This window comes from Ambystoma mexicanum, chromosome 1q (genome assembly GCF_040938575.1).
Source record: "Ambystoma mexicanum isolate Mex_15411 chromosome 1q, UKY_AmexF1_1, whole genome shotgun sequence".
In the NCBI taxonomy this organism is placed as follows: Eukaryota; Metazoa; Chordata; class Amphibia; order Caudata; family Ambystomatidae; genus Ambystoma; species Ambystoma mexicanum.
Window position 1 is genome coordinate 357965776 of NC_090922.1, and position 24213 is coordinate 357989988.

Consider the following 24213-nt stretch of genomic DNA (forward strand, 5'->3'; position numbering starts at 1 on the left):
AAATTGGACCTTCGAGGAGCGCACCACCTGGTCCGAGTCAGAAAAGGAGATGAATGGAAACCGCCTTCCATACTAAGTACGGCTTGTTTGAATATCAAGTCATGCCCTTCGGGTTATGCAATGCTCCTGCGGCATTCCAATATTTCATGAATGACGTCTTAAGGGAGTTCATTGATGTGTGCACCTTAGTGTACATAGATGACATCTTAGTATACACAGCCTCGGAACAAGATCATGTCAGGCACGTTCGTTCAGTCCTCACCAAGCTCCATCAACATCGCTTGTTTGCAAAGCTTGAAAAATGCTTTTTTCACGTCACCGAAGTAGAATTTCTTGGTTTTATCCTTACTCCAGGAGGCATCAGAATGGACGTGCACAAGGTAGATGCTATTCTGAAATGGCCTTCACAGACGCCTCTGAAAGGGGTACAAAGCATGCTGGGCTTTGCAAACTTGTACCGCCGGTTCATCTCAGACTTCGCTCAGGTTGTGCACCCAATCACAGTACTATTACCAAAAAACAATAAAACGTTTGCTTGGACCGAAGAAGCAGAAGAAGCCTTTCAGGAACTTAAACAAAGCTTTTATCTCCGCTCCAATCCTGTGACATCCTCGTCCAGACCTCCCTTATGTCGTAGAAACTGATGCGTCCAGTCTCGCAATGGGGCCTGTCCTTTCACAGAGAGACCCGTAAACCGGCCAGCTACATCCTGTGGCTTTTTGGTCGAAAAAGTTCTCACCTCCAGAGAGTAATTATGCCATCACAGACAAGGAAGTCCTGGCTATCAAATCAGCCTTTAAAGCCTGGAGGCACTACCTTCTGGGGGCCAGACACACCATGACAGTCATCACAGACCACCAAAACCTGCAATATCTCAAAACAGCCAAGGCCCAGTCCTTGCGCCAATTACAGTGGTCCCTTTTCTTCGCCGAATATGATTATGTAATCACATTTCGACCAGGAGTCAGAAACGGAAAGGCAGATGCCTTCTCTCGCATGGGCATAGATGAAATAGTATATACAACTTCAGACCCAGTACCTATTATACCTGAAGACAAACTCTTGGGTATCACGACAGCCTTAACAAAAGCAGAACTACAAAAAGAAATCCAACAGACAATGCATCCTGATGCCTCCCTCGCATGGCAAACTCCAGGAGAACAATATACCATCAAGGACCATCTACTCTTTTTTAGGGATTGCCTATATGTACCCAAGAAGAAATTACAACAGCATATTATTTCTAACTATCATGATTCACTGATCGAAGGGCATCCTGGTATCGCCAAAACCCTAGCTAAGGTGAAAGAGAACTTTTGGTGGCCTACCTAGTGTAAGGACATCATTCAGTATATTCAGTCCTGTGATGTCTGCACCCAAAATAAATCACAGAAACAAAAACCATCTGGTCTCCTACAACCATTGGACATTCCTCCAGTTCCATGGCACACTCTTTCCCTTGACTTCATCACTGATATACCTCCAAGCCAAGGGTTCAATACCATCCTTGTAGTTGTGGACTTATTCTCGAAGATGGCCCATTTTATTCCTCTCAAAGGCCTCCGAGACGCAGCCATTTTAGCAAAAGTGTTCCTGGAGGGCGTGGTTAAGCTACATGGCTTCCCTTCAGTTCTGGTCTCTTATCAAGGCAGCCAGTTTGTTTCAAACTTCTGGAAAAAATGTTGTGCAATGGTGCAGATCAACGTTGGGCTATCTACCAGTCACCATCCCCAAACGGACGGCCAAACCGAGAGAACCAATCAGACACTCAAGCAATATTTAGGGTGCATGCTGCACCACGAACAAAGGAATTGGAAACTCCTACTATGGATAGCCGAATATGCATATAACAATTCTTTGCATTCTAGCACGGGTCAAACGCCCTTCTATACCCTTTATGGCAGCCATCCATGTACCTCTGAACTAGACCTTCCAGCCAGCTTGGAAATGCCAGCGGTAAAGACTCTACACACAAGCATTACTCAGGCTTTCAAAAGGGCAAAGGAACACCTTATTCATGCCAAAGAAAACCAAAAGAGATTCGCTGACCAACACCGGAAAAAGGCCCCTGATTATCAAGTAGGAGACAAAGTTTGGTTAGCCACTAAATTCGTACCCATCAAGGGAACCCGGATCTTTCATCCCAGATTCTTAGGACCCTATACCATTAAGGCAATTATCAACCCAGCAGCCGTGAAACTGGATTTACCACCTAATCTACACATCCACCCGGTATTCCATGTGTCCCTCCTGAAACCAATGCAACCTGGAACACGGATTGGGACACCACATAAGCCCATACTTGTTGACGGAGAACCAGAATTCGAAGTCAAAGATATCTTGGACTCTAAATACTCTGGGACCAAGCTATATTATCTCATCGATTGGAAAGGATTTGGACCACAAGATAGATCCTGCAAGCCCAGTGAGAATATCCACGCACCACGTCTAATCAGGAAATTCCATCGGAACTTCCCAACCAAACCTGGGCCAGACAGAAGGAACACCATGGGAGGGCCTTAGAGGGGAGTGCTGTCATGACCCTCGCCCAAAACCCCCTCTGGGAAACCCATTGGCCAGGTGGAGTCAGGACTCAGGCCTCTAGAGCCTGGCAGCATCTTCAAAAGCCCTCATGGGGCCAGGCTCATACACCATGAAAAACAATGTGTTTGGGAACTACTTTATTGTATTGTCAGCCAACATGGAGGCATCCACATAGCTTGGTTCCTAAGAACCAAGCTATGCGGGCTAGTGTTTTGGGTGTGGCAGCCTAGGGACTACTTTACCTGGACTATTTTGTTGGGGCTATTTAAACCACACCCGAGCAAGACAACATGCTTCGCGTTACTTTGCAGCTTGCAACGTGACGCTCACCGTGTCCAGCCATTCCCTTGAACCTTGGAGAAGCAGAACCTGCAAGGAGACAAAAGGAACTTCATTAGCAGCAGCATCTTACCTGCAGTCTTCATCTTTAAACACTCGCAGATACTGAGAACAGCTTCCTCGAATCTGCACGCCTCCCGGACAGAACAACCTGAAAGAGGAAGATAGAGGCAACATTAAAGAAAGCAGTAGAGATATTTACAAATTACGAACTGCTCAAAAGGCTTACCTGGCTGGTCGCCTCTCAGCTGGCCCCACTCTGGACATTTCACTTGCGCTGAAGAACACCGCAACCTACAAGGAAGGAAAACACAGGTTAGCAAAGGCAAGACTTTGCAGTGCTGCACATAGCGCTTACTTACCGCATCATAGCGCTCTTAATGCGCCATCATTTACCAGCGAAGGCTCAACCAAGCCAGTTCACCGCGCTGAAGCTCTGCATACCTAAGGGAGAAAAAAGAGACATTTTAAACAAAGAAAGGCATGCAGGATAGCAACAAAACTAAAGAACAGCAATAAGACCTACCTGAACAATATCAAACGGGCTGGCGTCAGTGAAGTAACTGGACCGCACTCGCCCATGAAAGATAACGCGCCCATGCAAAGAAGGCAGGACGGAGAGCACGCCTTATTCTACCACAAGGCAGAGCCTTCCCCGCAGACCACATCAGGGCAAAGCTGAGAAGCATACCAGCGAGTAACCCGGCTGGGTGGCGTCCCTGTGGATACCAGGTGAGCGTAACAGAGATAGGATGACATATGTGGCCCAATTTCAATGAGCTTTGTACACACTCTTTCAATATCTGTTCTTTCGAGGTTGCTAAGGAGTGAATCCTCCCTTTTGGTATCTCTGCATCAGGAACCAAGTTGATGGGACAGTCATAGGATCTATGAGAGGGCAAAGTCGCTACACAAGCCTTATCAAAGACGTCATGGTATTTGGTATATTTTGCAGGAACCCCAGAAACCAAAGAACCCACTATGTGTTGTTGAGTATCTACATCCATGGGAGGAACCTCATCCAGGGTGGGTTGTGCTACCGCACCCAATAACTGAGAAGGCAAAGTCTCATTCCCCAGGGGAGTGAGACACATGGATTGACAATATGTTGATTCAAAAAACAGTTTGCCAGAAGCCCAATCAATCACAGGATTATGAAGCCTAAACCAAGGGATTCCTAAAATGATGCCGAATTGTGGTGTGGCTATCAGATCGAAGTTAACTATCTCTCTATGGTTCTCTTGAAGTGTCAGACATAAGGGAGCAGTCTGTTGAAGAATAGGACCTGATATTAAGGCCATGCCATCCACTGCTTGCACTGGTTCTGGTTGGGCTTTAGACTGTAAAGGGAGATTCAAGGAAATGGCTAATTCGTGATCTGTGTAGTTCCCTGTAGCACCCGAGTCAACAACAATCTGCACCGTGTGAAACATGTCAGGGGTATAAGACAGGACAGCCTGAACCATAATGGGTTTGTTTGAATGGTAGGCATAGTCATGGTGGGAGTCTGGTCTGAGCTCGCCCGTGCCCCCGTGGTTAAGGGTGAGCTTTCCGAAAACCCGGAGACTGGAGTCGGGGGCGTCTAGGACATTCCCTGACATAATGTCCATTAAGGCCGCATTAGAAACAGGTGTTCTCTGTCCTTCTACGTCAGTGGTCTTCAAACTTTTTTGGCCAGGGCCCCCCTGAGAAAAATTTGGGCAGGTCGGGACCCCCCAGAAATGCCAAATGGACAGTATATATTGCGCGCCGTCACCTGCTCCCATCAAAGTCGCTGGGCTCCCTCATCCCACTCCTACCCAGTCGCTGGTCTCTCCCCACCCCATCACACACCCAGGGCTCTCCCCACTCTGCTCCCATCACTATCCCATGGTTCCCGCCCATTGTGCTCCCACCATAGTCCCTCGGTTCCCCCATCCCGTTCCCAACACAGTCTGAGGGCCAGTGGCGGCTGGTGAATCTTTTTTAAGTGGAGGGGCATTAAGGGGAGGTTCGGGGGGGTTTCCCCCTGTGAATTTTTTTTTAAATAATAGGTTAAAATGTTGCATTGTAGAGCATACTTTTAACAAAAAATGGGTAAATAGCCAAACAGTTTGCAATTGTTGCTGGGAGTCCAGGGGGCAGGCATTGATATTTTATTTCTATCGCGCTCGTACACAAGTGTTTCAGAGCATGACAAGGCAAGGGAGGGGAACAGAGGAGAATAAAACAGCGATCTTACTAGGCCCAGTGACATTGAGAACGCGCAAGTGTGAGGGGAAAAGTGCATGGAAGGGGGGAGAAGTGGAAAGTGCGAAGCAGAGGAGAAACAGATAAATAACAATAAATAAATAATAAAGGCAACAAACAGTGGTAGTGCAGCCAGCAATTTGCAAGTGCTACGTTTAAGGCAGTAGACAGGGTAGGTCTGATAAGTGCAGGAAGAAAGATGGTTCTCCTCAAGTTTTAGAGTGGCAGGGCGCTGTTCCAGAGGGAGGCCCCAGCCGAAGACGGAGATCTACCCCCAGCTCGTTTCTTTGATAAACGACTGACCCTGAGGGAGTTGGAGGTAGAGGAGTGAAGAGCTCGAGAGGGGAGGTATTTGCGGAGGAATAGCTGAAGGTATTTTGGACCCAGGCCCCAGAAAGCCTTGTGGACAAGGCAGAGGGTTTTGAATGATAGATGTCCGGTAAAAAGATACCATCCCTGTCCCCTGGGCCCCACTGGTCCTAACACAATGAACATGATTATGTGTATATGCAAGGCGCTGCACATTCATACAGCAATCACTCTATCATTCACATGAGCATCCATCACCATACACTCACTCATAACGCATCCATACACATGTTTAAATAAAAACAATGAACATAAACGTACCTTCTGCATTGGCCTGTGTGTGGGTGCTGAAACGGCCTGCTCCAGCTGCTCTGTCCGTATGTGCGAGGAGGCGCAGGAGCTCCCCCTCGGACATACAGACATGCAGTGCCCCAGCCAGCATTTCCAATGAGCTATGCAATGCTGGCGAAGCAAAACGCCCCAGCACTTGCATGGCTCAGTGAGCATGTGCGGCTGGGGAACTAAACTGAACTGTCAAAGGGAAACAGCGTTTCCCTTTGACAGTTCAGCCAGCCCAGGAGCACTCCATTAGCTGGATAAAGCAGCTGAGGGAGTGCTCACTGTTTCACTGGGCTGGCTCCTTAGCTCCTCCATAATGGGTGAGGGGCCACTGGGTGGGCGCCTCTTGCCATTATGGATGAGCCGCCAGGCTCGGACAGGCCTATAGGGCAATGCCTGTACCAAAAATGTAAAATGCTAGTTTGGGCCAATCAAAATGGGCCACCATTTTGGCCAATGTGGACCATTTTGATGAGTTACTTAACTATGCAGTTAGTAATGTTGACCATTGTTGCTGAATATATCACAATTTACTTACATTTTAACACAAAGCACCCCTTTGGGTACTATTGAAACAGTGGGCTTCATAACTACTCTGGCGGTAGCTGTGCCGGTAAAACCGGCACAGCTACCACTGGAGTTGCATCCGGGTCTGGCACCCGCGAATGGGCAATTACTAGGTCATGCCGAGTTAGGCGGACATGATAATTGCCCTTTCGAAGGTGCGGGTAGATCCCCATTCCCATTTGAGCCCCATATGGCTCAAATGGGAATGGGGAGCTCGGATGCACCGGCACCGTTAATAACGGTGCTGATGCATCCGACGAGCTGAGGTCAGACCTGGCGGGGGCTGTCAAGCACCCACGAGCACAACTCTTACTATGGCGGAACGGTAGCAACGGTGCCGGTAGCTTACCAGCACCGTTGTTACTGGTCCGCCATAGTAGTAATGAGGCCCAGTCTGTGACTAAAGGAATGAATATCCATTTACAACTGTGGGCCACTTTTTCATTGTTGCCTGAGACAGTTTCATGCTTCAGCCCGCCCATGTGGGCCACCTCTGCCCATTTCTTCCAATCTAAAAAAAAAAAAAAAAAAAATCTTTTTTCATGCTGAGCTCTCAGGGCCCCCCTGGGATGCACCCGCGGACCCCTAGGGGGTCGCGACCCACAGTTTGAATACCACTGTTCTACGTCCTCTCTCTGCAGAAGTAATAGGCTGCAAACCCACCCATCTGCATTGGTTCTACTTGAGACACAGGTACAACCGACCTGCCTGAAGAATAATTTGCCTCTGTTTTTCTTTCAGCACGTCTGGCGTCTACTTAGAGGGCCAGACCAACAAGGTCTTGCTTTTGGGGGGGTAATGATGGTACCACCTCCAAAGCATCCTTCATAGCATCACTCAAACCTTTGTAGAATACAACCGCTTTCTTATTTTCAGGCCAGGAGGTCTCCACAGCCAATTGATTGTATCTGATGATGTAATCAATGAGTGACATTTTCCCTTGTGTTAGGTTTAATAACTCCAGATCGCGTGACTGCGCTTTGTGCCGGGTATCAAATACTTTGGTCATCTCTGAGATGAGTAGATCGAAATCATACAAAGCTGGATTGTCTTCTTCTGACAATGGATTGGCCCATGTAGCGGCTATTCCGCTCAAATGTGACAAGGTGAAGGCTGCTTTGGTTGTTGAATCGGGAAAGGATTGGGGTCTACACAAAAAGTGGAGTTTGCATTGATTAAGGAATGTTCCGAACATGCGGGGATCTCCATGGAACTTCTCGGGGCAGCCAATGGGAACGGGGCAGGGACAATGACTTGAGTAGGTGCAGTTGGTGGAGTCGGGCAACTGCTGGGCGTAGGTTCCGGATCCCCAAATTCAGGATCAGCGGGCAAGGCATGGCGTTCACTCTGAATGGTATCAAGGCGGTGGCTAATTGCCACCATGGCGGCAGTCATATCTGCCCGCAGAACCGAAATAGCTTGGACTAGAGCAGTCACTGGGACTGAACCAGAGGTATCCATGTTCCGGGCGACAAAAGGCTTCTCCATCTGTCAAGACTTCATGGTCGCAAGGAACAAGAATACCTCCGTCCCGAAGCCACCAACAGCAAGGAAATAGTCACTTGCTGTTCGAGGATTAGGGCCACAGGTGGAGAAACAGGATACCCGCGTGGTCCAGATGACTGCTGTAAGGGAAAAAGAACAGGTAAGATCAGGAACACACAAAGCAGAACTATACAGTATTACCCAAAGGAGAATGCCACCTACCAAGAACCACTGGATGGAAAGCCTAAATGATGGGGTAATGCCTGTTCCCTCAGTAGGCTGAGATCAGGTAGGCCAGAGGAGGAAAGATGGGATGCCACACTGGAAACCACCAGTGTAGGATGCTCCGGGAGGATGGAAGCTGGAGCACCAAGTTATCAACATCGAGTCCGGGTATGTCTTTGCCAAGGGAGTTGATTAAAGATGATCCAAGGGACAGTCCGTGGTCTGTAATTCCAAGAGTCAAATAGAGACCAAGCGTCATGTAGCATTCTGGAGCTCCTTAAATACCTGGAGACATGTCACGTGATTACTAAGGACGCGTTACGCGTCACGTGACCACTGCATTGGTCAGTGGAGGCTTGAGCATTTCTGGATCCAATGAAAATGCGGTGGTCCAAAGAGGCGTGGCCGTTACCACGGTCACCCACGATGTCACTCCATGATAAGTCTGTTAAGGGGGGGCGGGGAGTGGCGGAAGCCATAACCCGTGGTTTGGTGAGGGTCTGGGTATTATGGAGGTTTAATGACCCTAGTGTTTGTTTGCCAGAGGTGGCCCGATTGTGCATTGAGGACATACGCCAGGGGAGTCACCACTTGAGATAAAGGCGATGACCCCTTACCTGATGTTTTCTCCGATGGCCTCTCCAACTCCTCTCACCAGCGGAAGATCTGATCTCAAGGGTGGGAATGGAGAGTATCTGACGTGAGAGCTAGTACCGGTCCGGGACATGGTCGGGAAGGAGCACAAGGTTGGGTGAATGAACGTGCTGTAGGCATGACACTCACGCATTCCATACACACACAGTCAGGGGAAATTCATCAGGGGTATGCACTAAAAACAACATTTGCCAAGGTTGACAGTACAAAAAGGCGGAACAATTTTCAACGCCACACGTCCTGATTAATTAAGTTTGGGGTCACACATACTCTCACAATGTGCTAAGCCAGTCCCAGGTTGATAATATCACATAGGGATAGACTTATAAAGAACGCTAAACAAGGAGCTTGTTCCTGCTACTATGGTCAATTTCCAAATTGCTCAAAGTGGACCATTACAAAGGACCAAACTAAATAGCTATTTCCTGTTGCTGTGGTAAGCTTAAATTTTCCTCCAATGAGAGAAGGACATCAGACAACTGTAGAGAAACAAGGAGATGAAGAGGCTAATCAATAGGGTCTCTCACTCTTCAGACTGTTACATTACATCATTTGTGGAGCTATCACATGCTCCAATCATTAACTCAAAAAGGTGTTCAAACGTAGAGTGGCTCATTATAGTTGAAAAACCTCATGACGAGAGGAACATAAAAGATATCACATTCTCACTTTAAAAATCACACAGTTGGAAGAGTGGCTATCTGGCCTGAATTGAGGTTAAAAGAGAACTCATTGTCATGGGTCCAAAAATCTCAAAAATAAATCAAGGCAGCAATAAAACAATCTTGACTGGCTAAGCTATATCTAAGTGTTCAATGAGCTTACCGACAAAGGGCCTTCACAGCCACTAGACATGGAGAAGTATCTCAGAAGTCTAAAAGGTTCAATCCCGTATAGCAGGGTTTGCAGTTGGTTCAAATACGGTTGCAGGGGGCACTATTCGGTTCAATTGGAATCATCTGTAAACAATGCGAGAGAAAGCACTATTAACCAACACTCAGTGTCCCCTAAAACTCTGGGTGGTAAAAAGAGCAAAAGGATCATCAAACGTTACCTTGTAATGGTGCCACTACGCATTGTGACAGTAAACTGCTGCACTTAACGCAGTTCTTCCATTTTTCACCTCCCAACCGGGTGTGTCAGTGAGGGCAAAAATACAGTATCTGGCTTGTTATTCATTTAATCGCCAGCAAAGGGAACAGTGTAGCAAGCGCGACAACACTGTATCAGCTTGCAGGTGGAGTGATCTGACGAGCCCTAATCGGAGATATAGCTCACATCTATCTCAGAAGGTCAATCTCCAACAATTGCCTCTTACTCCTTAAAGCCTTATGACCCAACGCAGTGGCGCTGCCATACTACGTACGGCTTTTAACAGAACAATGGAAGATCCATTCAGCCAAAAAGCCTCTCTGCTCATAGCACGTGGATCTCCATAATGTAATGACCACGAAGCAAAGTTAGTGCATAGCTCGGTCCAACAAGGGAGTCACGGCAAAAGGAATAAACAGCCCTGTTGTGTTAGTCTAACATAAGGGTACGCCCATCTACTGATGAGCCCACATGGAGCATCAATTAAATAGCAGTGACTGGTGCTGCCACCCAGGGCAGTTAAATGCGGCGTGAAAATACTGAATAGCACATCGATCTCCATAATGTAATGACCATGGAACAGAGTTAGTGCATAGTACACTCCAACAAGAAAGTCGCGGTAAAAGGAATAAGCAGCCCTGTTGTGTTAGTCTAGCTTAAGGGTATGCCCATCTACTGAAAAGCCCACATAGAGCATCAGTTAAATAGCAGTGACTGCTGCCACCGCCCCGGGCGGTTTAAATGTGGGGTGCAAGTACTGATAGCAAAGCCAGATAAGCAAAAGTGCCAAATGAAAGCACCAGTGCTTACCGTTGTTGACAAAGTCCCAGAGGAAGAGCCTGCAAAATTCCGGTGCGTCCTGGAGTCCAGCGTAGTCAAAGGTACGTCTTTCCTTGCTATCGCAGTTAAGGGAGCAACGGATGGTCGTATCTTTCTGCCGTTTCTATAGGCAAATCGTAGTTAGCCCACGCGCCTCCCTTAATTGGGAGCACATGATTCTGCAGCCGTTCCCGCACGGCGTGTGTATCATAAAGTGTTCTGGGACATAAAGTTCCATTGCCCCACTAAGTAATATAAGGAGGGACCGACAGCTTGTATGTGTTGTTTGGTTATTTGCCCACCCACTGACTGCCCATGGCCATGCAAATCCCGTTGGCCATTCCTACCACCAGGTACCTGCCACTCCCCCCCACAATACTTCCTCGTGGGAACTCTTTAAGCTCACTTTAATCATGTCTTACCATCAAACTTTGCACTCAAAGTACCTGCCAATGTTTTTTTCAAAGCACTCTGCTGAGAGTTAATGACTTAATTGGAGCTGTAAACCCACTGCTGGTGTAATAGAAATATCTTATCCAGGTCTGCCTTCAGCCACTGGATTTATAAGCACTCTGCATGCCCTTCACTGAAGTCCTGTTAAAAACAAGCATTGGCAAAGACAACAGTTTAGGGTTGTGTATAACTATTAGACATTTGCCAGACACTGCTATTAGATGCCCAGGTACTCACTTCATTGTGCACCTGCAAGTGCCTTTCCCCTGACCACACAAAAGCCCAAAATGTTAGCATTGCCAGCGCTTGTTTTTAGATAAAAGAGCAATGCTGGCCTTAACAGCTGCATAGACACTGCCATCAAGCGTAGCAGGCGTTATGGGTTTTTTAATCTTGTTAAATATCCTGCTGTGCTTTGACCTCTAACTCAGACTTCAGGGCCCATAGCACTGAACCCTTTGGGGTGGGTGTATAAAGCTTAGTTATTGCAATGCTTAGAAGCATGAAGAATGTGTCAAGCACACCATAAATATATTATTATTGTTTAGCATGGAGCTGCAAAATATTTCTTGAGTGACATTTTTGAGGAGAAAAGGAGTCATTTACAACTGATGAAAGGACATTTTATTCGTGACCGCAGTGATGTCTTCTTTTCATAATGCGGATGCCTCAGGGCGGAGATAATACTTTAGTCGGAGCCATCGAACTGAAATGTTTTGCTAAAATGAAGCCAACACTAGACAGGTTAGTAGCCCTGCTATGAATAACCTTTGGTACTTCTTGTTTCCACACTTGACTTGAATGAAGAAAACATTCAAAGAGCTCAGCAGAGTACAACAGATTTGGTAAAGACCAGTTACAGCAGAAACCCCTCGTTGCCAAATGGTGCTGCCATCATGAGGGGTTCCTTCCTTCTTCTCGGACTATAAGAAGATAATTCTCACGTTGATTCATCTGCAAATAACAAAGAAGCAGTGAGGTTTGCCTCTTAAACACATCTTGGGGTACCGCCTTCAGCAGTCAAGAGCACTGCTCTCCCCTCATCCTCAACTGCAAGCCTAGGTTCCAAACACCATACCAGTAAATGTGTCCAGGACCATACTGTGCGTTCACAGGCAGACTCCAGGAGTCAGGTATTTTCAACACAAGCAAAGAAACGAAGGAGGTATAAAAAGGAACATAAAATAAACTATTTTCTCCCTTGCGTTTCTTTCTTCTCCAAAGCTTCCACATGCACATATAAAACACGCTGCACAGTTGAATTGATTTTCTGTGAAAAAATCTGGACATTCACCAAGAATAAGTTTTGCCAGCAGAGACAATTCTTCTTTGTTGCTCTGACAATAGGCTGACTGGCACATTTGAAATGCAAGCGTGTCTTTTCTTCCTCTGTTCACCCTCTGAGCTGATACACATGAACAATGGGAAGCAGCTGGGACGGGCGAACATTCGAGTTTGTATTTTGAGAGCCGTAAAGAAGGCCGATATGGGAAGCCAGATCCATTTCCTGCCTCGGGGTAGTGAGCGTTTGAAAAATACTATCCATATTTTTAATCAAAGATTCGAGATTTATTAATGCGCAGCTGGCCCATTGTGAAAGTGCCGCTCCCCTCACCCCTTGGTTCGGCACTGCGGCAGTCAGGCGAACATTGTTCAACGACGCGCATTGCTCAGTTGATGAATCCAGTGACACCCGTGCGTAATGCGTGCGCCGCGCACACAATCGCGCCCTTTGTTATTAGGCCCGGGTGACGTAGGCGCCATCTGAGCATTCACTTTCCAGGGCAAAAATAAGGTATCGACGTGACGAGTTCATTTGGTTTCCTGTGATGTCTCGCCCGTCGCTGAAACCACGTGTACTATTATTCCCCTGCCTATATCGACGGTGTCTTAAACGTGTCATTCTATTGTTAAAAAAATGTTTGAGTAAATGTATTTTGATCTGCAGTAAGATGAAAGCCTCACTGTATTCACACGGTGGCAGAGGTTGGGCTGTTCATTAGTTGGGGGATTGGCCATGTCAATTCCCATTGACTGCTGGCTAAAGGGATCACTTTATCATCGTTTGTCTGCAGCTGAGACAGATTTGAAACGGCCTTGATTCCTCTCGGGTCGCGCGCCTGTCATAACTTCATTGGTTTTAGAGCGTAGGCTCGGCTTTCAGAGTCCCTCAGGTACTTGTCTAATTCATCTGCTTTGCCTTAATATCTGTACGGCCTGGACTCCAAAGGAAGGCAGTGGCTGAAAGGCAAAACCTTTCTTTCTTCGATGAAAAGACTCCCTTGAACACAGGGCTGTTATCGATCCCGGGAATATGATATCGGATCACGCCGTGAGATAATTGCTGGGGGATAGCCCAGCTATCCAAGTGCACGTAGCCAATTAATCTCGGCACAAACCTTAAGTTTACAGGACAAAATCTAAACTGGGTTGTGTTCATATTGCTTTTAGGAAGGTTTAATGATTTATGGCTGTAACAGGATAATCAAGAAAAAGATACATGTACGCAGACAATACCATTGAAGAGTAGGCCACAAACTATGGACTGCTATTCTTAAGTTTATACCATGTTAGGGTCACTGGGAATGTACAAGTGTTCGCAATGGCAGATTCAACACAGGAACCATTGCTGAGTTTGAAGTTTAGTTCATTGGTGATTAAGGTGTGCTGTGACATGTGGTTTTGTATGTTGCTCCACATAGTGAAAGAAGATTGAGTTACTTGATGATTACTTAACCAACAATAGCAAAGCCAATTTCTTTGACCACAGAGGCTGCTTCATTGGGCTCTGGTCAGCTGTTTACCCCACTACCAAGAATTGCCATAGAGTTCCCTGGCACTTGCAGGTTGCCAAGGATTACCATCAATGTCCTAGATAGTTGGCTCGTGGATTTCCACCAACTGCTCCTTTGCCTGCCTCACTGGCAAGCATTGCCATCATTTATCTATGTACTTGCCCAATTTCTAAGGATTGGAGTTAAATGCCCAGCAACTTACCCTTTTGACAATGGCCTCCACCAAATTGCCCACAGTCTGCCCCATACCATAAATTGCCAGAAACTTCATATGCACCTGTACTGTTGCCAGTGACTGAGGTTAACGTCCCAGTTTTTTAATTTTTTTTTTACTTGATTTAATTGTTTTCGTACAATTTTGTACAAGAATGAGCGTCCTATGTTTCTTAATATCTTGTTTATTATGTTTGTTCTTCTTGCCTTACGATACCACGGTTTCTTTGAATGCCACAGATTCTCCTTCCTCTAATATGAGGCTATTTTCTTGGTCCAAACCAATGTTCTGCAAGAATTGACCTACTGCCATGGTTATTTTCGTCGAGGACCCACTGATCACTCGGTTCCACCAGTACTCTTCCTCCCACGTACCTGCGTTTTTAAAAAGATGGCCCATGTGAATCTGTCTTTTCGATAGTATCAAGTGTCTTAAAGTTTCTATTTTGTCTCCTTGCTGACAGAAACGACAGGAGTTTTCCATGAAGTTTCCTCTTATTCTTAGGACTTCCTTCGTCTTCAGCAGGTTCAACCTTGCTCTCAGAAAGACAGATCTTGATTTTTTGTTTGGGAATTTCACTAGTTATGCGATTGGTTTGTTTAATTTTTGTGTGTTTGGAGGCAGGTGTGCAGTGAGTTTGTTCTTCTCTGCCTCTTCCAAAGTTCTTATCCAATCCCATTCTTTCAACCTGGTCTTATTTAAGGCCAGGTTGTTTTTTTCTCACATCTTAAGCATGGGGTTTTTGCCGTTAGTCATTTTGTCGTATATGATCTCGTATATTTTTTTGTCGTGGGATTGTATTTTTCTAAACAGAATTAAGCCGTTCAGCTCAAATGACCCTTTAAGTGATACCAGGCTGAGTTGTTTCCTTATGGAGGCCATCGGAGTAGATGAAGGGAGGTTCAGCACTTTCCTCCACAATAGACCTTCCAGTTTTATTCAAAGTTCGGCTGGGATAGCTGGCATAGCTTCCGCTCCATAAATGATGGCAGGTACTGCTTTTGACTTATAGATGTTTATCACCGGTACCAGTGAAAATTGGCTGAATTTCTTGTCGATCAGCTTGGTTTGCAAAGTTAGGGTCCTTGTTTTCAAGTACAGGGATGTATCTGAAATCAGCTGAAATCAGCAGGTAGATCACTTAATTTCTAAGGATTCAGGTATGCCCTGTGGGTCACGTATAGCTGGATCTGCTGCAGCCGTGCATTCATCGACAATTTCTTATGATAGCTTTGCACTCTTCCCCATGTGCTGTCTGACATAGGTGCCCCCACTTCCTCCTCCCACTGTTGCCTTGTCTGGGAGAAATAAAATGTTGTCAATTTCGAATTTCAACAAAATCACCCTGTGTCATTTTGGCAATTTGGGAATGAATTAAATTATTGTTTAATAAAATGCCAAGGATTCATTTTTTGCCCACCCAGTCAACAAAGAGAGAAATTACATCACACAGATTCCCACAAGACTAGTTCGGTTGGACAAGTTAACTTACATACATATCTCTGTGTTTTGCACTCAGTAAAAAGGACATCAAGGCTGGCGGTCATCTATCAGGTACAGGACAAGGACCATCAGAATCCAACATCGGTCATGGATATTCTCCTGGCTCAATCCCTCTATTTTGCCTCACCTGGTCACCTCCAGCAATATTATCAGCAGTTCCAACCTAGGTAATTTCAGGCAGTTTCCCTCTCATTCATTTTCCAGGCAGTTCCCTGATTCCCATTGTGCGACACCTTATAAAACCACAATTACTGCCCCAAAAATTTCGAAATTATCAAGTGCCAGCTCATTGGATATTAGTTTTGATTGGACAACTATTTTCCATCGCCTTAATCAAGGGCTAGCCCCTCTCCTTGGATTGGTCCCTTCAGTTTACAAAGCTCAAATTTGGGAGGGGCAAGTCCTACCACTTGAAATCAACTTTTCTACACACTTCAATTTTTGCACTTAAAAGTCACAACATGGTGATATTTTGTAATTAATAGTATATATATAAATTCAGTAAAAAAAAAGCTTTGTTAAAGGGACGTTATGGTTCCAAGTAAAACCGAAAACCCCCTGAAATTCGCCAGTTATGGTAAGGTAAGCAACCATAACTCGTGCCACCACTGTGTACTGCTAAGACTAACACCCAGGATATCAAAGATGACATCACAAATGTCATTGATGACATCACTGATAACATCACATGTCTGACTCGCTGTTTTTTCCTATAGTGATATATCTTAGACAGTAATAGCTAGGAACAAAAACATCAAAAAAGACTATATTTGTAGACTTATACTTTAAATATGTTCTTACAATAATATAATTCTCTTAGAGTCCACTCACAGCATATAAAACATATACATAGGAAAAATACACAATCAATAAGGTTATCAACACTTTCTTATGGTTTTGCTGTTTTTTATTACTGTACTTTCTCTGGATGTGCTCATATTTGTATTTGCATTAGTTTCTTTAGGGTGCAGTCACATCATGTGATATTTGTACGTAGGGAAGCAGTAGGTTTGAAGCAGAGCACCCCTTTCTGTGCATAAAGATAATCAGGTTGTGAACACTTTCTGCTTCTACTGCTGCTTTTTTGCATACTTCACTTTCTGTATATATACTCATATTTGTATGTGTTGTTGTGTCTTTGTGTTTTGTATGTAATAATTAAATTATGTAGTAAGTGGTTTTATTAGCTACTTATTACGTGTTGCACAGTACAGAAAACTGTAATAAGAAAGCATTTATCATTTCACTATTCAACATGGTAAGATTATAAATATTGCATCTCCATCATGTATGCTGCACACAGTGCTTATATTTATGCTTGAGTAGCTTAGTATAGTGTAAAGAACTTCATAATAGAATGCTATGTATATCAACGCATTGCTTAATGTACTACATAGCTCAAGATATCTATTCCAATTATCCTTGACACTTTTTCTGTCAACATTATAATAAGAATCCCTTGTACAGAGTTTTCATAAAAGTAAATGCACTTGTGATGTTATGTCATCAATGACATTTGTGATATCATCTTTGATATCCTGGGTGTTAGTCTTAGCAGTACACAGTGGTGGCCCGAGTTATGGTTGCTTAGTTTACCATAACTGGCGAATTTCAGGGGTTTTTCGATTTTACTTGGAACCATAACGTCCCTTTAACAAAGTTTTTTTTACTGAATTTCATAGGTTTTTAGTAGTGCAATTTAACCATAATGTCCCTTTAACAAAGTTTTTTACTGAATTTCATACGTTTTTAGTAGCACAACTTAACCATAAAGTCCGTTTAACAAAGTTTTTTTACTGAATTTCATAGGTTTCTAGTAGTGCAACGTAACCATAATCTCTACGAACATCTGACTTCATTGCACACCTTCCGGAGAATGCCACATGACCATATGGTGGCGCACAGCATGATGACGAGTCCAAGAACCCATACACACTTCACAATAAGATCTGTGCTTCGTGGACAGTGTGGAAGTACATTTTCTACTGATGTAGGAACTTGCAACTTCAACATTCGTCAAACGGCAACAAAGTTATAAGCCATCTAAAAATGTTGAGAACGCCCCTTTAATTTTGTCCACTCTTGACAAAATCCCACCAAACTTTACAAAAACATTTATATCTAGTTCTAAAATATTTCTACAAACGTTTGTGTAGCTCCGTCAAATGGCACCACATTTATAAGCCTTTACAATATTTTGGGACCCTCCTCTAATTTTGACCACTCTTGACAAAATCCCACCAAACTTTTCAAAAACATTTATATCTAGATTTAAAATGGTTTTGCTAATTTTTGTGCAGATTTGTCAAATGGCACCACATTTATAACCCTTTACAATATTCTGGGACCCCCCTCTAATTTGGTTCCCTTATGACAAAACTGCTCCACACTTTCCAGAACTATTCCGAATCAGGTCTAGAATACAATTCCAAAATTTTATGCAGTTTCATTGAGTGGCAGCAAAGTTATAAGCCATCCAAATACTGCTTTTCACCAACCCTGTAATGCAGAAATAGGCATAGATGTGCCCAAACATCTGAAGAGTTTGTGAACATCACAGGACTGTACCCGAACATCTGGACTGTTCACAGACTTCGGGAATGAAAAAACACCAGTTTTTGGCTTCTTACAGCCATATCCCATCTCCTCTCACCTCCCCAGAGATTGTTTGATAAGTTGGATAAGTGCAATGTTGTGTTTTTGAATATGTTTTTACTGCGATGTTCGTGCACACCAGGAGCTGTCTGCAAATACAACATGGCCGGGATTTCCAAAAATCTGACGCACTTCACGCTTTTCACCATCCAATCAGTGGGCGCGTCCGATGTCTGCGGACATCACGTCGCCTTGTAGGCCAATCGGATGCCCATCCGCAGACTGAACATCACGTCGCCTTGTAGGCCAATCGGATGCCCATCCGCAGACTGAACAGTGAAGTGAGTCCGCGGACCACACCCAGAGATCACAACATTACTTTTACCTACTTTTGGGCCATTTTAAATAAAACGACTGGACAGATTTACACCAAATTTACAGAAGCATGCTTTTGGGACCAAGCCACCGCTCCTGCTGCACATTTGGTGAAAATCCCATCAGCGGTTTGGGCTATAGATGTGAGCAAATTTTTTTCATTGCGTCTATGTGAAAAACAAATATTTTGGGACTCCCCAACAACTTTGGTCCCCCTTGACGAAACCTCACCAAACTTCCCAGAAAAATAACTTTTTTGAAAAGTTTGGTAAGGATTTGTCCAGGGGGGGGCAAAGTTATAAGCCACTCAAAAAGTGCTCTTCCTATGGGTTGAGCAACTTAACCATAACTACAGGGCCTCTTCCGCAGGCCATGTAATTTATATATAATATATGTCATCAGTGATGTCCTGGGTGTTAGTCTTAGCAGTGCACAGTGGTGGCGCGGGTTATGGTTGCTTAGCTTACCATAACTGGCGAATTTTAAGGGTTTTTCGGTTTTACTTGGAACCATAATGTCCCGTTAACAAAGTTTTTGTTGTGAATTTCATAGGTTTTTAGGGTTTAAGTAGCGCAACTTAACCATAACGTCCCTTTAACAACATTTTTTTTACTGATATATATATATAGTTATGGTTAAGATGCTAATTCCATAGGAAGAGCACTTTTTGGGCGGCTTATAACTTCGCTCCCCCTGGACGAATCCACACCAAACTTTGCAAAAAAAGGTATATGGCCCATTCTGAATTCTTTTTCAAAGTTTGGTGAGGGTTGGTCCAGAGGGGGCAAAGGTATAGGGGGGGGTCCCAAAATTTATTTTTTTTCCCATAGACTGAATGGGGAAAAAACGTTGCCTAAGCCTACAGCCCAAAGTGTTGGACGGATTTTCGGCTCGCATCATGTCCGCAGACATGCAATGTGTTCCCTGATTGGATGGTGAAGAGCATGAAGTGTGTCAGATTTTTGGAAACGGCCACCATCTTGGATCCGCGTTTGGTGTCTGCGGACATTGCTGTATAAACATATTGAAAAACACAACATTGCACTTGTCAGACTTATCAAATAATCTCTGTGGAGGTGAGGGGTGATGAGGATGGGATGGGATATGGCTGCAAGAAGCAAAAAACATATGTTTTTTGTTGCGAAAGTGCGATCAGTTAGGATGTTTGTGAACAGTCCTGTGGAGGACCGGAAGAAGTGGTTGATTGACTTACAATCTATGTTTACAAGTCCACCATTTACATTTCTGCCACATCATCTGTGTTGTCACTAAAATAATGCAATCAACTTGAATATTAGTGAAGGTTGCAGGCTAAAAGCACTGTGCAGAGAAGTGATACAGTACCCACTGCTAAGGGGTAAGGAAACTTTGCAATGACGCTTGATGTTTATAAATTGATGTTTTGTGCTACACCCAGAGCGTGGCAAAGAAAGGGCTATTCATCTCTGTGTTAAAGTGTAATTAATGTAATAATGGAGTCAGACTGGCCCCCCCTACAATCGCCACCTCAGGCAGCCACCTGCACTGCCAGATGCAAAGACAGTCCTGCACGTGCATGAGAATTACAGTTCTCATGGATGCGTTGTGGCAAGTTGTTGCAAAGTAGGAATGTATTTTGATTCTGAGTGAAGGTCACCAGCTTTGAATTTTTGTTTGCGAGCTCAGGAAGCCCACGCATCGGACACACAGTAAAAGGTTCAATTATTTTTAGACCTTGAGACAAAGGGACCATTCCGAAAGGAATTGAATGAAGGAGGGTTGTTATAATGTAACATATGATAAGCTTATGTATTCAAAAAGTGGACTAAGGAACATGTAAATTCAGTTTATGAAAAATTGTTGTTGCATACGGAGTCTGCCTTGCTGCTGAGTTATGCCAAGAGAATGGAAATGGTGAATGTAATGTAAGTTTAATTTTGGATGATTTTATACTCGAACAAGCATCAATTTATCATTATCTGAGCATTACTTGTGGGTCACATTGTAGTCATTTGTTCTATGTGGCATATTACAATGAAACACAAGTATAATCTTTGCGTGTAATGTTCTTTTTACTGTCAGGATGGGCAGGCCAGCATTGATATGCATGTAGACCACTACTCAGTTCTCCCAGGTTCAATGCTAATATTTAATTAAAATGCCATGTGTGAGCACATAGAATTGTAGCGTCAGCTTTCGTATACCGTTCAGAGTTCATCATACTACATAGCAATGTTCTCGGAAGCATATTGTAATAAAGATCGGCTAGTGAGACATATTTCTATTATGTTTCCGAAACAGGTACATTTTGCCATTTTGCGATTGTCATAGATTCCAGATGCCAACTGACAGATTTTTTAATCGGCAGCTCCAGCTACTTGTGAACAACTGGATGTGTTTAACAGTTTTTTGGGACGATTGGCAAGGGCAGATATGCCCTTACGCTGTACTAGCGATTAGGAGCAACATAACATCCTTTACGGTGGTCCAGCCTCAAGTTGATGCACAAGCCCTGGAATTCACTGTGCGACCCAAGCACTTCTTTTATCCAAAATGGACACCTTGTGTACGCAAAAAGAACAACGCGTGACTCACAATAAACAATTTGGATCGCGAGCGAATAAAGAAATTTCAAATTTGATTGAATATGGCAATAGTCGGATGTTGTCGGAGCATTTATTGTGAAATGAAAGTACTTTACAAATTGTACAGTCTTGTTTATTTTTAAAGTACGGTTTAGTATTCTGAATTGTGCCGTGCTGTGTTGTGAGAAATTGTGTGTTGATTTTCGGGTTCTGCGTCACGTCACGTAGGTGATGACTGGGCGCGTTTGGGTACGCTGCTCAGGAATGTCACAGAAGAAGGCGGACAATGTCACTAGGTTTGGTGATTTGAGGCTCAGGGCTTAGTGCCGTCAGGGCAGTCCATATTAGGCCAGTGGTCTTCGATTTATTTTGGCCGGGGCCCCCCTGAGCAGAATTTGGGCAGGTCAGGACCCCCCAGAAATGCCAAATGGACAGTATATATTGCGCTATGTCACCTACTCCCATCACAGTCGCTGGGCTCCCTCATCCCACTCCTACCCAGTCCCTGGTCTCTCCGCACCCTATCACACACCCTGGGCTCTCCCCACTCTGCTCCCACCACTATCCCATGGTTCCCGCCCATTGTGCTCCCACCATAGTACGTGGGTTCCCCCCATCCCGTTTCCAACACAGTCTGAGGGCCAGTGGCGGCTGGTGATTTTTTTTTGGAGGGGCATAACTATTTCCCCCAAAAGCCAGAACCAATAAAGGGGCTTCGGGGGGGGGGGTTCCACCTGTGAATGTTTTATAAATAATGGGTTAAAATGTTGCATTGTAGAGCATAATTTTAACAAAAAAATGGGTAAATAGCCAAACAGTTTGCAATTGGTGCTGGGGGTCCAGGGGGCAGGCATGACATTTTTTACTAGACATCTATAATAGCTGTCCAGTAAAAAGATACCATCCCTGTCCCTTGGGCCCCACTGGGCCTAACACAATCAACATGATTACGTGTGTATGCAAGGCGCTGCCCATTTATACAGCAATCACTCTATCATTGACACGAGCATCCATCACCATACATTCACTCATAACATAAGCATACACGCATCCATACACATGTTTAAATACAAACAATGAACATAAATGTACCTTCTGCATTGGCCTGCGTGTGGGTGCTGAAACGCCCTGCTCCAGGCTGCTCTGTCCCCGGACATACAGACATGCAGTGCCCCAGCCAGCATTTTCAATGAGCTATGCAATTCTGGGGAGGCAAAACGCCCCAGCACTTGTATGGCTCAGTGAGCATGTGCGGTTGGGGAACTAAACTGAACTATCAAAGGGAAACAGTTTTCCCTTTGACAGTTCAGCCAGCCCAGGAGCACTCCATCAGCTGGAAAAAGCAGCTGAGGGAGTGCTCACTGTTTCACTGGGCTCCTTAATAGATGGGCCACCAGGTTCGGACTGGGCTATAGGGCAATGCAACCAAAATTGTAAAATGCTAGTGTGGGCCAGTCAAAATGGGCCATCATTTTGGCCAATGTGGACCAGTTTGATGAGTTACTTAACTATGCAGTTAGTAATTTTGACCATTGTTGCTGAATATATCACAATTTACTTCCATTTTAACAAAAAGCACCCCCTTGGGTACTATTGAAACAGTGGGCCTCATTACAACCCGGTCATCAGTGATGACATCAATGACATTTGTGATGCCATCTTTGATGTCCTGGGTGTTAGTCTTAGCAGTGCACAGAGGTGGCGTGAGGTATGGTTGCTTACCTTACCATAACTAGTGAATTTCAGGGGTTTTTCGGTTTTACTTTGAACCATAACGTCCCTTTAACAAAGTTTTCTTTTACTGAATTGCATAGGTTTTTATTAGCACAACTTAACCATAACGTCTGGATATATATATACATATCCCTCTTCAAAGCACTGATGACATCAGGCAGGGTGAGTAGCACTCTTCACATCACAAGATTTGCAGACTCTGGACACCAGCGTTCAAGAATAATAGTAATCTTTATTAATGCCTTACAAAGTGGCATAAAAATTAAAAAGCCATCAAATTTGGCTCTCCCAAAGTGTCCATGCGCTTTGGGAACGTTAACACGTTTTGCAGCTTGCCTCGCAGCTTGATCACAACAATGCGTCCCCATCAGACCACAGAGTTTTAAACAACATGGTGTAGAGCAACCGGCCACTATTTTAGCTGAAAAAGAAGAGGGACTCCATTGGAAACCACAACCTCCTTAACGCAGAACCATGGCGGACATCTTTGACTGTTGCAGACTGCAATTGTACCATGAATGCTAATGCATGACGCTACCACCTAATGTATCTATAGAGTCCCTATGGGTTATCCTTAGTAGGGGTCTCATGCGGAATTACTATGTGTGTTAATTACCCTATTTGCCCACCATGGACTACCACAGGTAAGGTGCGTGTCAATGAAGCCCCTCGTAGCGGACCATATCTTTTTCAGCACTTTAGCATGCATTTGGACATCTAGTTTAGCTCGAATGACAGACCCATTCAGAAAAAACAGACATTAGCATAATTTGTGAATCATAAGATTGCAATCAATTTATATGCTTTTCCCAGTTCCTTAAAGTGCATGATGCAAAAAACACAATAAAGTGCAACAATCTCTCTGAAGTGCAAAAGTCACAATAAAGTGCATAGTGCAGGGAAATTATGCTAAGGTGCATTGGTTGTTTTTAAAGTGCAAAGTGCACAATTCAACAGTCTGTGATTTTTCCTTATTATATCGAAGTGCCTGCCATCTCGTCTCCTTTTGTTCTGGCTCGGCAGTTATTTCCACAAGCTCTATGTTACATATTAATAATCAAACTCTGGTTAAAAAAGAACTAAATCTATTGTTGCACAAATGTAAAAATATTCCTTAACAGACAACCACCCAGTGAATAAAAAATATGCTTCAAAAAAGTTTAAAACCAATATTAAAATGGGTGTTTCCAAGGATGGAGGGGCAAAGATAATTATCATCCTCCTCCTAATACTCTTTCATCATTGGAAATTAAGCATCTTACAATATTAGCGGACTCGACATTTGCAAAATCACTCGGATTTCCTTATCTTGTTATATATAATGTCTGCAATTTACAGGAAGAGGGGAAACAGGGGAACAGAGAAGAGGAACAAGGCA